The 12611-nt window shown below is 37.6% G+C and overlaps 1 non-coding gene across 1 annotated transcript; it reads left to right on the plus strand.

Moving 5' to 3' along the window:
- Window positions 1–3199: 3199 nt before the first annotated feature.
- Window positions 3200–3307, plus strand: LOC112699885 (small nucleolar RNA R71). The gene has a single exon (XR_003152818.1). It is a non-coding gene; the product is annotated as a small nucleolar RNA R71 (small nucleolar RNA).
- The last annotated feature ends 9304 nt before the right edge of the window (window positions 3308–12611 follow it).

Below are 12611 nucleotides of genomic sequence, written 5' to 3' on the forward strand. Positions count from 1 at the left end.
CATGAGGAAACAAGAAACTAAGCCTTACTTTGGTGCCAAGAAAATCAAAGAAAAGGAGTAGCGTGCGCGTCACACAAGGATCGAACACGGGGCTTCAATTTGGAAACATTGCCCTGCCCTCCGCGAGGGCAGGGCAGCATCTTGTGGTGCACGGCCAGCGCACCATTCTGGCGCACCAAGGGAAGTCTCGGCAGCACCAGCAGCACGCACGGGCACCATTCTGGCGCACCAAAAAGTGGAGGGCAGGGCAGCATCCTGCACGCACCATCCGCACGCACCATGGGCCAGATGCACAATTTTTTGCCCTGCCCTCCACAAGGGCAGGGCAGCCTCCTGGGAGCTACTTTCTTCATGGGCTAAAATTGGATTAAAAATCCAATAAAATTCATTTCTTCACCAAATCAAAAGCCCATCCAAATCCTAAGATCCAAAATAGAAAGTGTATAAATAGGAGATAGTTTGATGTAATTAGGACCTTTTCCTTTACTTTTGAACTTTGATCTTTCTTTTGAGCTTTGAATCTTTATTTTTGGAACTTTTGAGATTTCAGAGAATTGGGGGAGGAGAATTGATCTCTCTTCTTCCTCGTTCTTGCTTGAGCATTTTTACTTTTCTTTTTTGAGTCTTGGGTGTGAAGAATTGAGGAATTTCTGTCTCAATCTCCATTCAAGATCTCTCTAATTTCTTTTCTGCACAATTGAGTTCAATTTCATTTCCTTTACTGCTTCTTCTTTAAATTCTGCTTAATTGCTTTGTGAACTTGGATCTGGGAAGGCAATTGAGATCTAGACTTTGCTATCTAGTCTCTTGAGTCCTGAGATTCCATTTTCCTTGTTGGTTCTTCTGTGAACCTCTGCTGCAAGATTAATTTCCATTTCTGTTTGGATTCTAGTTATTTCAAATTCAACTGCTGCTTTGTTAATTGTTGCAATTTAATTTCCCTTGCTGAAATTCTGAATTCCCAATCCTCAAATCCCTTCTCCATTCAAGCAATTTACATTTCTTGAAATTTAAGTTACTGCAATTTACATTTCTTGCACTTTAAGTTTCAGTCATTTAATTTCTTGTTATTTAAGATTCATCATCCTTTACATTCCTGCTCTTTAATTTACTGCAATTCTCCCCTCTCCTTTTACATTCCAAGCAATTTAGCTTCTGTTAAAGATAGACCACTCAACCAATACTTGATTCGCTTGACTAAATCAACCACTAAACTAAAATTGCTCAATCCTTCAATCCCTGTGGGATCGACCTCACTCCCGTGAGTTTTTATTACTTGATGCGACCCGGTACACTTGCCGGTGAGTTTTGTGTTGGATCGTTTTCCACACATCAGTCAGTGGCTACCTCCCATCCTCTCAGTCAAAATTTTCTACGCACCCTGTCACGGCACGGCTAATCATCTGTCGGTTATCAATCAGGTTGGAATAGAATCCATTGATTCTTTTGCGTCTGTCACTAACGCCCAGCCTTCAGGAGTTTGAAGCTCGTCACAGTCATTCAATCCTTGAATCCTACTCAGAATACCACAGACAAGGTTTAGACCTTCCGAATTCTCTTGAATGCCGCCATCAATTCTAGCTTATACCACGAAGATTCCGATTAAGGGATCCAAGAGATAAACATTCAAGCCTTGTTTGCTAGTAGAACATAAGTGGTTGTCAGGCACTCGTTCATAAGTGAGAATGATGATCAGTGTCACATAATCATCACATTCATCATGTTCTTGGGTGCAAATGAATATCTTAGAACAAGAACAAGCTGAATTGAATAGAAGAACAATAGTAATTGCATTAATACTCGAGGTACAGCAGAGCTCCACACCTTAATCTATGGTGTGTAGAAACTCCACCGTTGAAAATACATAAGAACAAGGTCTAGGCATGGCCGAGAGGCCAGCCCCCATGATCTAAGAACTAGACGTCCAAAGATGATCAAAGGATCTAAAGTGATCCAAAGATGAAAATACAATAGTAAAAGGTCCTATTTGTAGAGAACTAGTAGCCTAGGGTTTATAGAAATGAGTAAATTACATAAAAATCCACTTCCGGGCCCACTTGGTGTGTGCTTGGGCTGAGCATTGAAGCTTTCATGTGTAGAGACTTTTCTTGGAGTTAAACGCCAGCTTTTGTGCCAGTTTGGGCGTTTAACTCCCATTCTTGTGCCAGTTCTGGCGTTTAACGCCGGGCATTCTTGAGCTGATTTGGAACGCCGGTTTGGGCCATCAAATCTTGGGCAAAGTATGAACTGTTATACATTGCTGGAAAGCCCAGGATGTCGACTTTCCAACGTCGTTGAGAGCGCGCCAATTGGGCTTCTGTAGCTCCAGAAAATCCACTTCGAGTGCAGGGTGGTCAGAATCCAATAGCATCTGCAGTCATTTTCAGCCTCCGAATCAGATTTTTGCTCAGGTCCCTCAATTTCAACCAGAAAATACCTGAAATCACAGAAAAAGACACAAACTCATAGTAAAGTCCAGAAAAGTGAATTTTAACTAAAAACTAATAAAAGTATACTAAAAACTAACTAAAACATACTAAAAACATACTAAAAACAATGCCAAAAAGCGTATAAATTATCCGCTCATTATAGTCTTAGATAGATCAGACGCTATGGTTACTAAGCCAGAATGACTCTGCTCAGAGTTCCCTATCTGTTGCTGAGAAGATGATGGAAAAGGTTTGCTATTGCTAAACCTGTTTCTCCCGCCATTATTGTTATTGAAGCCTTGTTGAGGCTTTTGTTGATCCTTCCATGAGAAATTCGGGTGATTCCTCTATGAAGAATTATATGTGTTTTCATAGGGTTCTCCCATGTAATTCACCTCTTCCATTGTAGGATTCTCAGGGTCATAAGCTTCTCCTTCAGAGGAGGCTTCTTTAGCACTGCCAGATGCAGCTTGCAATCCAGTCAGATTCTGAGAAATTATATTGACTTGCTGAGTCAATATTTTGTTCTGAGCCAGTATGGTATTCAGAGTATCAATCTTAATAACTCATTTCTTCTTAGTTGTCTCATTGCTCACAGGATTTCTTTCAGAAGTGTACATGAACTGGTTATTTGCAACCATTTCAATGAGTTCCTAGGCTTCTGCAGGCGATTTCTTTAGATGAATAGATCTGCCTGCAGAATGGTCCAATGACATCTTGGATAACTCAGACAGACCATCATAGAAGATACCTATGATACTCCATTCTGAAAGCATGTTAGAGGGACACCTTTTGATGAATTGCTTGTATCTTTCCCAAGCTTCATAGAGGGATTCACCTTCCTTCTATTTGAAGGTTTGAACTTCCACTCTAAGCTTAGTCATCTTTTGAGGTGGAAAGAATTTAGCTAAGAAGGCATTGACTAGCTTTTTCCAAGATTTCAGGCTGTCTCTAGGTTGTAAGTTCAACCATATACTAGCTCTGTCTCTTACAGCAAAAGGGAAAAGCATATGTCTGTAGACTTCGGGATCAACTCCATTGGTCTTAACAGTATCACAGATTTGCAAAAATTCTGCCAAGAACTGATGAGTATCTTCCAATGGAAGTCTATGAAACTTGCAATTCTGTTGCATCAGAGAAACTAATTGAGGCTTAAGCTCAAAGTTGTTTGCTCCAATGGCAAGGATAGAGATGCTTCTCCCATAGAAGTCAGGAGTAGGTGCAGTAAAGTCACCAAGCACCTTCCTTGCATTGTTGGCATTATTATTATTTTCGGCTGCCATGTCTTCTTCTTTTTCAAAAATTTCTGTTAGGTCCTCTCAAGAGAGTTGTGCTTTAGCTTCTCCTAACTTCCTCTTCAGAGTCCTTTCAGTTTCAGGATCAGCTTCAACAAGAATGCCTTTATCTTTGTTCCTACTCATATGAAAGAGAAGAAAACAAAGAAAGTATGGAATCCTCTATGTCACAGTATAGAGATTCCTTGATGTGTCAGAGGAAAAGAAGAATAGAAGGATGAGGTAGATAAAGAAGAATTCGAACATATAAAGAGGGGAGAGTGTTCGAATTATTAAGAGAGGAGGAGTGTTAGTGATTAAATAGAAGGAGATGAGAGAGGGAATTTTTGAAAATTTTAAAATTAAAATAATTGGTTAATTAGAAAGATTTTTGAAAAAGTGGTTAGGTGGTTTTGAAAAAGATAAGAAATAGTGATTAGTTGAAAAAGATTTGGAAATAATTTTGAAAAGATAAGAAGTTAGAAAAATAAAAAAAGTTTGAAATCAAATTAAAACAGATATAATTGAAAAAATTTGATTTTTAAAAAGATATGATTGGAAAGATATGGTTGAAAAAGATTTGATTTTTAAAATTGATGACTTGACTAATAAGAAATTAAAAGATATGATTCTAAAATTCAAATATTGAACCTTTCTTAACAAGAAAGTAACAAACTTGAAATTTTTTGAATCACAACATTAATTGTTAGCAAGGTTTTTCAAAAATATTAAAAGAAAAATGAAAAGGATTTGATTTTGAAAAAGATATGATTGATATGAGAGGATATGAAAAAGATATGATTTTGAAAATTTAGTTTTAAAACTTGAAAAATTGAAAAACATTTGAATTGAAAACAAAACTTCTTCCTTGGTGTCATCCTGGCATTAAATGCCCAAGGAGGTAGCCAAGTGGGCGTTAAACGCCCAGCCAGGGTACCCTGGCTGGGGTTTAAACGCCAGAATTCCTTCTTCACTGGGCATTTTGAACGCGCAGCTTTTTCTCTGTGATTCCTCTGGTGTATGTTCTGAATCTTCAATTCTCTATATTATTGACTTGAAAAGACATAATTTTGAAAATTTTTTTGAATTTTTAATGAGGAGAAAGAAAAACAACAAAATAAAACTAATCATGAGAAAATTAGAATAAAATAGATGATGCACGCAAGAACACTTTGAATGTCAAGATGAACACCAAGAACACTTTGAAAATCATGATGAGCATCAAGAACATATTTTTGAAAATTTTTAAGAAAAGAAAGATATGCAAGACACCAAACTTAGAAATTTCATAAACTTGATGCACGAAAACTTGTCTCTCAACAAATTTTCCTTCGGCAAGTACACCGAATTGTCGTCAAGTAAAAACTCACAATAGAGTGAGGTCGAATCCCACAGGGATTGATTGGTCAAGAAACTTTAGTTTGAAAGATGTGCTAGTTGAGCTAAACAGAAATTGAGTTGAGAATTGCAGAAAATTAAATAGCGGGAAAATAAAGTGCAGAAAGTAAATTGCAGAATCTTAAATGGGGATTTGGGGAAATGAACATGAAGATAAATGGCAGAAAGTAAAGAGAATGGGTAAGATTAGAAATGGGGGATTCATTTGGCTTAGGAGATGTTGCATTCTCCGGATCAAATTCATTCTCATCTCTTCCTCAATCAATGCATTCATTGATCTCCTTGGCAATCTTAGGTGATTGGATCCCAATTCCTTGGCAACCCAATCTCTCTAAGCTTGAACAATTGCCCAATTCCTTGATTTAATTGCTCATGGGAAGAGATGAAGTATGGTCACTGATTATACCACATGTATTTCCAAATCAAAGTGTTGGGAGGATTACATGTCACTATATCCGTCCAAACCCCAATTTGGTCCAATATGAGAAAGTATTTCTAGCATGATCTCCTCATCCTTTTTCCAAGGCTCAGAGGAGATCCAATTATGGAAAGTTTATTTTCCAAGACAACTAACCAATTGAATTAAGATCGAAAGCTTTCTAGTAAATCAAGAGAAAAGAAAGAGGAAGAATAATGAAAACTATAATTGATCCATCAAATTACAACAGAGCTCCCCAACCCAATGAAAAGGGGGTTTAGTTGTTCATAGCTCTGGAAATGGAAAATGATGAAGAAGAATACATTCTCGAGTGACTAAAAGTGCAGAAAAGTAAATATACAAGGTGTAGTTCTCCAAATTGCCAAGCTCCTTTCTATTTCAAAACTACTCCTATATATACTACTCTTCTTGATCTTCTGGTTAGTTCTTCATGTCTTGGATATGGGCCTTTGATCTTAAGTTGAAGTAGTTACAATCTTTAATGGCCTTAGCTTTGCTTGCAGAAAAATGTGAGTTAGGCATGGGCGTTAGTTAGGACGTAGTGGTGTTAACGTTAAGTGAAAATGTGGGTTTGAGAACGTTAGTAACGATCACCTTTTCCACTAACATTCCAACCCACTAATGATCCACGTTAACTTCAACGTTAGTGGCACTAACGTGACCACTAACGTTGCCTCTTGGTCCTTCGCAAACATTATTGGCGTTCACCTTTTTCAATAACGTTTGCTCTTGGGTCTTGTCCCCATGTTAGAGTTCACGTTAGTGTAACTAACGTGACCCTTAACGTGGTCATGTCTAAGCTTCGAGAGCGTTAGTGATACTTACCTTTGTCACTAACGCTCCAAACACCCCTCCTTCCCACATTAGAGTTCACGTTAATTGGATTAACGTGACCACTAACGTGGTGGTGATTGCCATCTCCAACGTTAATGACAAAGGTGAGTGTCACTAACATTGGGCCATCATGCTTAGTTCTACGTTACTCTTCACGTTAGTGGTCTTAACGTGACTACTAACGTGGGCACTCTTGGCTTAGTCCAACGTTAGTGACAAAGGTGAGTGTCACTAACGTTGGCAATTGCTTCCTCCCCTCACGTTAGAGTTCATGTTAATTGGATTAACGTGGCTCTTGAACTCTTGAACCAACTGGTTTGTGGGGTTTCATACATAGCAACTTAGGTTCCTTCCTTCACTGGTGTTTAGGTCCTTATCATGCCCTTGAACTCTTGCCTGATTGCATCCCTTGAGACTTCTTATTTATTGATCCTCCCCTCTTTTCCAAGGTTTATTGCATTCTTTTTAGGCTAAGTGCTCTGTAAGAGGGCGACTATTTAAGATAAGCTTTCGGCCAACACTCCCGAACCAGTTGGTTCAAGGTGCCAGGTGTTAAGACACCCCTAAGGACTTACTCCCTCAAGTCTCTTTCCCCCTGACATGCACACCACAAGCACATGGTTTGTTTATTTTTTCTTTCTTGAGACCTTGGTGTCCAGCACCTCTTTGGGTTACTAAGTGCTCCGTAGCAAGGGTTGCTCTTGATAGTGGACTTTTAGCTGATAATCCCGGGTTAGTTAACCCAAGTTACCAAGTGATAAGGCACCCCTGAGAGCTTATTCATCCAAGCATATCCCTTGCACAGGAACACCACAGACACATGCCTCAATATTCAAACCCTTGGTACCTAGCCTCATTTCTTATAACTTTTCTTTCCTTTTTATACTCTTATTGTTCTTTCCTTTTTTCTTATTAGGATCTTGTTAATTGGTTAGTCTCAAAAAGATGTGTTCCAAGCATGTGATTTAGAGCATATAATTGCCTAATTACCTTGTTGGCGAACCAACTTAGCTAATTAATTACCATACCACAAACTTAAGAACTCACTTCACAAGATAAACCTACTCTTGTGTTTCATAACTTTTTCTTTTAATTTGATTTAAAAGGACAAGCATACATATAAGCAAGATGATAATGGAAAACCAGGGACCTAGACCAACACTGAAATTTTAAAGGCAGAATTGAAAGTTCATAAGCTACTATGGAAGCATGTTCTATTTCATACATGATTTTCCTTATTTAAAACATGAAAAAGATAAAACGAAGAGGGAGCTCCACCACCTTTTCCTTATTAGAATGCTTATGTCCCTTTGTTTCCTTTGTCTTAGGATCCTTCTTGATTGCTCGAATCCCCATTTCCCTTGCGCTTCCCGATCAGTTTTTTCCAGAAACCAGCATCCTCCATCTTCTTCTTTAATGCTTCCTTCTGTTGTTTCACCTTATCCTCCTCTTGTTCTATTAGGTCTTTGTGAAGTGCATCATATCTTTGGATGACAGGGTGTAAATTATGCATATGCCCAGCCACATAAGTCAACTTGGCCTGAGTGTTTATGCTAAACTCTTCCCGATGTAGCTGCCGTCCTTCATTGAGCACGCTGAACTCGTTGAATGCTTTCATCTGAGACAACTGATGTTGGTTGAGTTCTTGAAGGCGTTTGTCTTGACGCTCTTGCCTTTCAGTTACTTGATTAATGGCTTGGGTGAGTTGGGAGTAATGCTCCTGTTGCTGCTCAATTTGTTGTTTCTGCCACTCCCTTTGTTAACTCATCCAATTAGAGAGCAGTTCTTCTTGACGATCCATCCTTTAGGCTTGAACATGCAGTTGTTGTTCTTGTCCCTCTATATAACTCCTTGTTAGATCCTCAATGGCTCCTTGAATGTGATTCGGGTTTATGTTGGTTGGATCATAGTACTCTTCTTGCTGGTATTCTTCTTGATGAGGCTCTTCTTGGTGAGGTTCTTCTTGTGAAGTTCTTTTCCTTATCTGAGGCCTTCTTTGTTGTTGAGCAGGTGCCATATAGGTTATACGCTGGAGCGTAACTAACCTACCAGGGTTTACCCATTTTGGATTGTTATCTTCGAATACTACCTTGGCTTTCATACATAGTCTAAGGATGGTGCTGGGGTACTGACGTTAGGATTTTTGCTATTAAAGAATTTTGTAAAAATATAGCCGCGTTGTGAGTATAGATTCTAAACCAACAGAAAATCCCTTCGTACAAACGTTTTGGTTGTCACAAGTAACAAAACCCAATAAATTTATAAACCGAAGTATTCAAACCTCGGATCGTCTTCTCAAGGAATTTCAGGGAACTATGATTTATTATTGGTTATGGAAAAAACAATGTTTGGGTTTGAAAAAAGGTTTTAAGCAGGAGAAATAGATTGCAAGAATTAATAAATTAATAACTGGAAGTCCTATCCCAGTTATCCTTATCAATTGTGATGAGAATTGGATTTTTCTCCCACTAAGTTAACCTCTAACTATGAAGGTAAGTCAAGTGGATGGAATAAGTTTGGTTCCTCAGGTCCTAGTCTTTCCTTGGAAAAGACTAGAGTTATTGGAACTCGAGTTAATTCTTGAAGAATTCTAATTTCAGTCGACAATGAGTTTGACAACTCAAGAGTTATCAATTAATCAATTAAATCCAAGAATATAAAAAGCTAAATTGAAATCATAAATATCCGGAATACCTCAAATTATATTGAATGAAGATGTCAATTCTAACATGGACAATATTCACAAGCCAATTGGGCAACATAAATCAAACACAAATAAAAGCTTCAGAGTAAACAAAAATAGAAGAGAAACATAAATTTTTGAACCTGGTATGAAGAAACAATCCTAATCCTAATAGAAATCCTAATCCTAAATCCTAAGAGAGAAGAGAGAACCTCTCTCTCTAAAAACTACATCTAAAATCTAAAATTGTGAGTAATGATTGAATGATTGATTCTGCTCCACTTCCAGCCTCTAATCTGTGTTTTCTAGGCTGAGAACTGGGTCAAAAATTGCCTAGAAATCACTCCCAGCGCTTTCTGGTTCGTACAGGTCACGGCAAAGTGACGCGGAGGCGTCGTCCACGCCTTTGCATAGATTGAGATTCGCAGCTGCGACGCGTGCACATCATCCACGCGTTCGTGTTGCCTAACTTTGAGGCAGCTATAGTAAATTATATGTCGTTGCGAAGCTCTGGATGTTAGCTTTCCAATGCAACTGGAACCGCATCATTTGAACCTCTGTATCTCAAGTTATGACCGTTTGAGTGCGAGAGGGTCAGGCTGACAACTTTGCAGTTCCTTCAACTTCTTGTATTCCTTCCACTTTTACATGCTTCCTTTCCATCCTCTAAGCCATTCCTGCCCTGTAATCCCTGAAATCACTTAACACACATATCACGGCATCAAATGGTAATAAGAGATGATTAAATTTAATATTTTAAAGCATAGGAAACATGTTTTCACATATGTCATAAAATACGGAAGGAATAGTAAAACCATGCAAATAGTATGAATAAGTGGGTAAAGAGTTAATAAAAACCACTCAATTGAGCACAAGATAAACCTTAAAATAGTGGTTTATCAACCTCCCCACACTTAAATATTAGCATGTCATCTTGCTATGCTCAAGAGAAGCTATAAAGGAGTGAAGAGGAATGATAGAATGTATGAAATGCAACCTATCTATATGAATGCAACTACATGCAAAGATGATTCTACTAATCTTGCTTTCTATGGCTTGCTCTTCATCTAACAATCAACAAAAAATTAATGCACCAATACACAAATCAAGAGGTCTTTTAAGGGTTGTAATGGGGTTAGGGTCAAGGTAGGATTGTATTTGGCCAAGTGGACTAAAATCTGAATCCTTAATTAATATAAAGTTTCCACCTAACTTAAGACAATCCATTTAATTAAAATACAAAATCTAACTTCCCATTAACTGTGTTTTCCATATATTCATGCATCCTAAATTTGAGTTCAGCATATATGCATTGAAAAGAACACTTACTTTGGGGCATTTTGTCCCCTTTTATTATTTGCTTTTTTTCTTTTCTTTTTCACTTTTTTTTCTTTTTTTTCTTCTTTTTTTTCTTTTATTCTTCTCAATGCATATGATTAAAGTATTGAACGCAATAATATGTGATCAACTATTATTTTGCACATTTTCACACAAAGTCTAACATACTCAATTCCCAAACCAAACATTTTCAAACCCACTTTTCCCGCACTTAATTCATGAGAACTTTCACTAGTCTAAGCTAATCAAGGATTCAAAGTAAGGACATCATTATTTTCCACTTAGAGTTAGTGATGACCTAAAGTAAAGAACAAAAGGGTATAATAGGCTCAATATTGATTTGCAAATGATAATGAAAGGGTAAGGCCATATGGGTATGTAAGCTTAGTGAAACAAGGCCTCAATCATATAAGTGCATGCATACATCAAACAGTGGAAATATAGAATTAAGCAAGACAAAGATTACAATTTTAAAGAGAATAACACACAAAAAAAATATATTGGTTGATAAAATGCAACCAATCAAATAGGCTCAAAATCTCACTGGTTTTGTGTGTTCGAGCTCTAAACTTTATTCCAAAATAATATTTCTTCATACAAGTTTTTTCAAAAAGTTTTTAATTCAAATTAGTGAAATACTATAAAAAGTTTCTTGAAAAAGAAAATGTTACTTCAACCAAGTGGTAAAATATGCACAAAATAAAATAGACATGCAATCAAACATGCAAATGCAACAATGAAAAACAAAAATTGGTGTTGAGAAGGGACTAAGTAACCCGTGGAGATCGGTATCGACCTCCCCACACTTAAAGATTGCACTGTCCTCGGTGCATGCAAAGATGTGCAGGTGGCGGGGGTTGTGGTTCCTCAGCCGGTGCTTGTTGTAGAGTCTTTCTCTTTACTCTTCCTGGTGGCCAGCCTGAAAAAGGGAGAAGAGAAAGGGACATGAAATCAAAGGGATAGAGCAAGGGAGAGAATAGTACTAGTAAGAATAATGCCAAAATAAAGAAGAATGTCATTAACACATGGTCGCAATTCCATGAAATTAGGACATAAATGGAAACATAGCATGATAAATTGAGGCAATTAAATGCAAGATGTTTATTGGCATGCTGGCAAAGGCATGAGTAGCGTAAATCAAGCATTAAAAGCCTTAATGTGTTATTAGTCGTGAGAAACTAACAATAACGTTTGTATTGAAAATTATATTTAATTAATAAAATATTGAAAAGGGTTTTGTGAAAAACAGGCATTAGAGTAGAAGGATATAATAATTAAGAATGCACAATGCCATATGGACTTTCTCACAAACACAAAGCATGCATAATAAGGTATGGAAAGTATTAAATTGAACATGCAAGCACCCTTAAAAAAATAATATATAATTGTCAAGCAATTTCTTAACAATCCACAAGCAAAATAATGACCCAAATAAATTTCTAAAATTGAAAGGAAAAAAGAAAGAAAAAAAAGGAAGGAAGAAAGAAAAAAGAAGGAAAATAAAAGATTTAGATTTGGGGAAGAAAAGATAAGATATTTGGCTGATTTCGATAAGCTGTGCGGCGCATGCGACGCGAGCGCTTGGGGCACGTGGTCGCGTGGGTCGCGCTTTGATAAAGTGATGCTAACGCGTGTGGCACGCGGACGCGTGACTCGATATATGCTAGTGGCGCGAGTTCAGCCTCGCGTTCGCACAACTCTCTATTTAAATGCATGTTGCCAAAAATCTGGGTGACGTGACTGCGTGGATGGCCTGTTTTGAAAAATAACACGTACGCGTGGGGCACGCATACTCGTGGCAGGTAACAAAACCCAATAACTTTATAAACCGAAGTATTCAAACCTCGGGTCATCTTCTCAAGGAATTACAGGGAAGTATGATTTATTATTAGTTATGGAAAAACAGCGTTTGGGTTTGAAAAAGGTTTTAAGCAGGAGAAATAGATTGCAAGAATTAATAAATTAATAACTAATAAAACTCTTGGCAAGGTATGAAAACTGGAAGTCATATCCCATTTATCCTTATGAATTGTGATGAGAATTGGATTTTTCTCCCACTAAGTTAACCTCTAACTATGAAGGTAAGTCAAGTGGATGGAATAAGTTTGGTTCCTCAGGTCCTAGTCTTTCCTTGGAAAAGGCTAGAGTTATTGGAACTCGAGTTAGTTCTTGAAGAATTCCAATTTTCGGTCGACAATGAGTTTGACAACTCAAGA

The sequence above is a fragment of the Arachis hypogaea genome, chromosome 6 (assembly GCF_003086295.3).
Source record: "Arachis hypogaea cultivar Tifrunner chromosome 6, arahy.Tifrunner.gnm2.J5K5, whole genome shotgun sequence".
Taxonomy (NCBI): domain Eukaryota; kingdom Viridiplantae; phylum Streptophyta; class Magnoliopsida; order Fabales; family Fabaceae; genus Arachis; species Arachis hypogaea.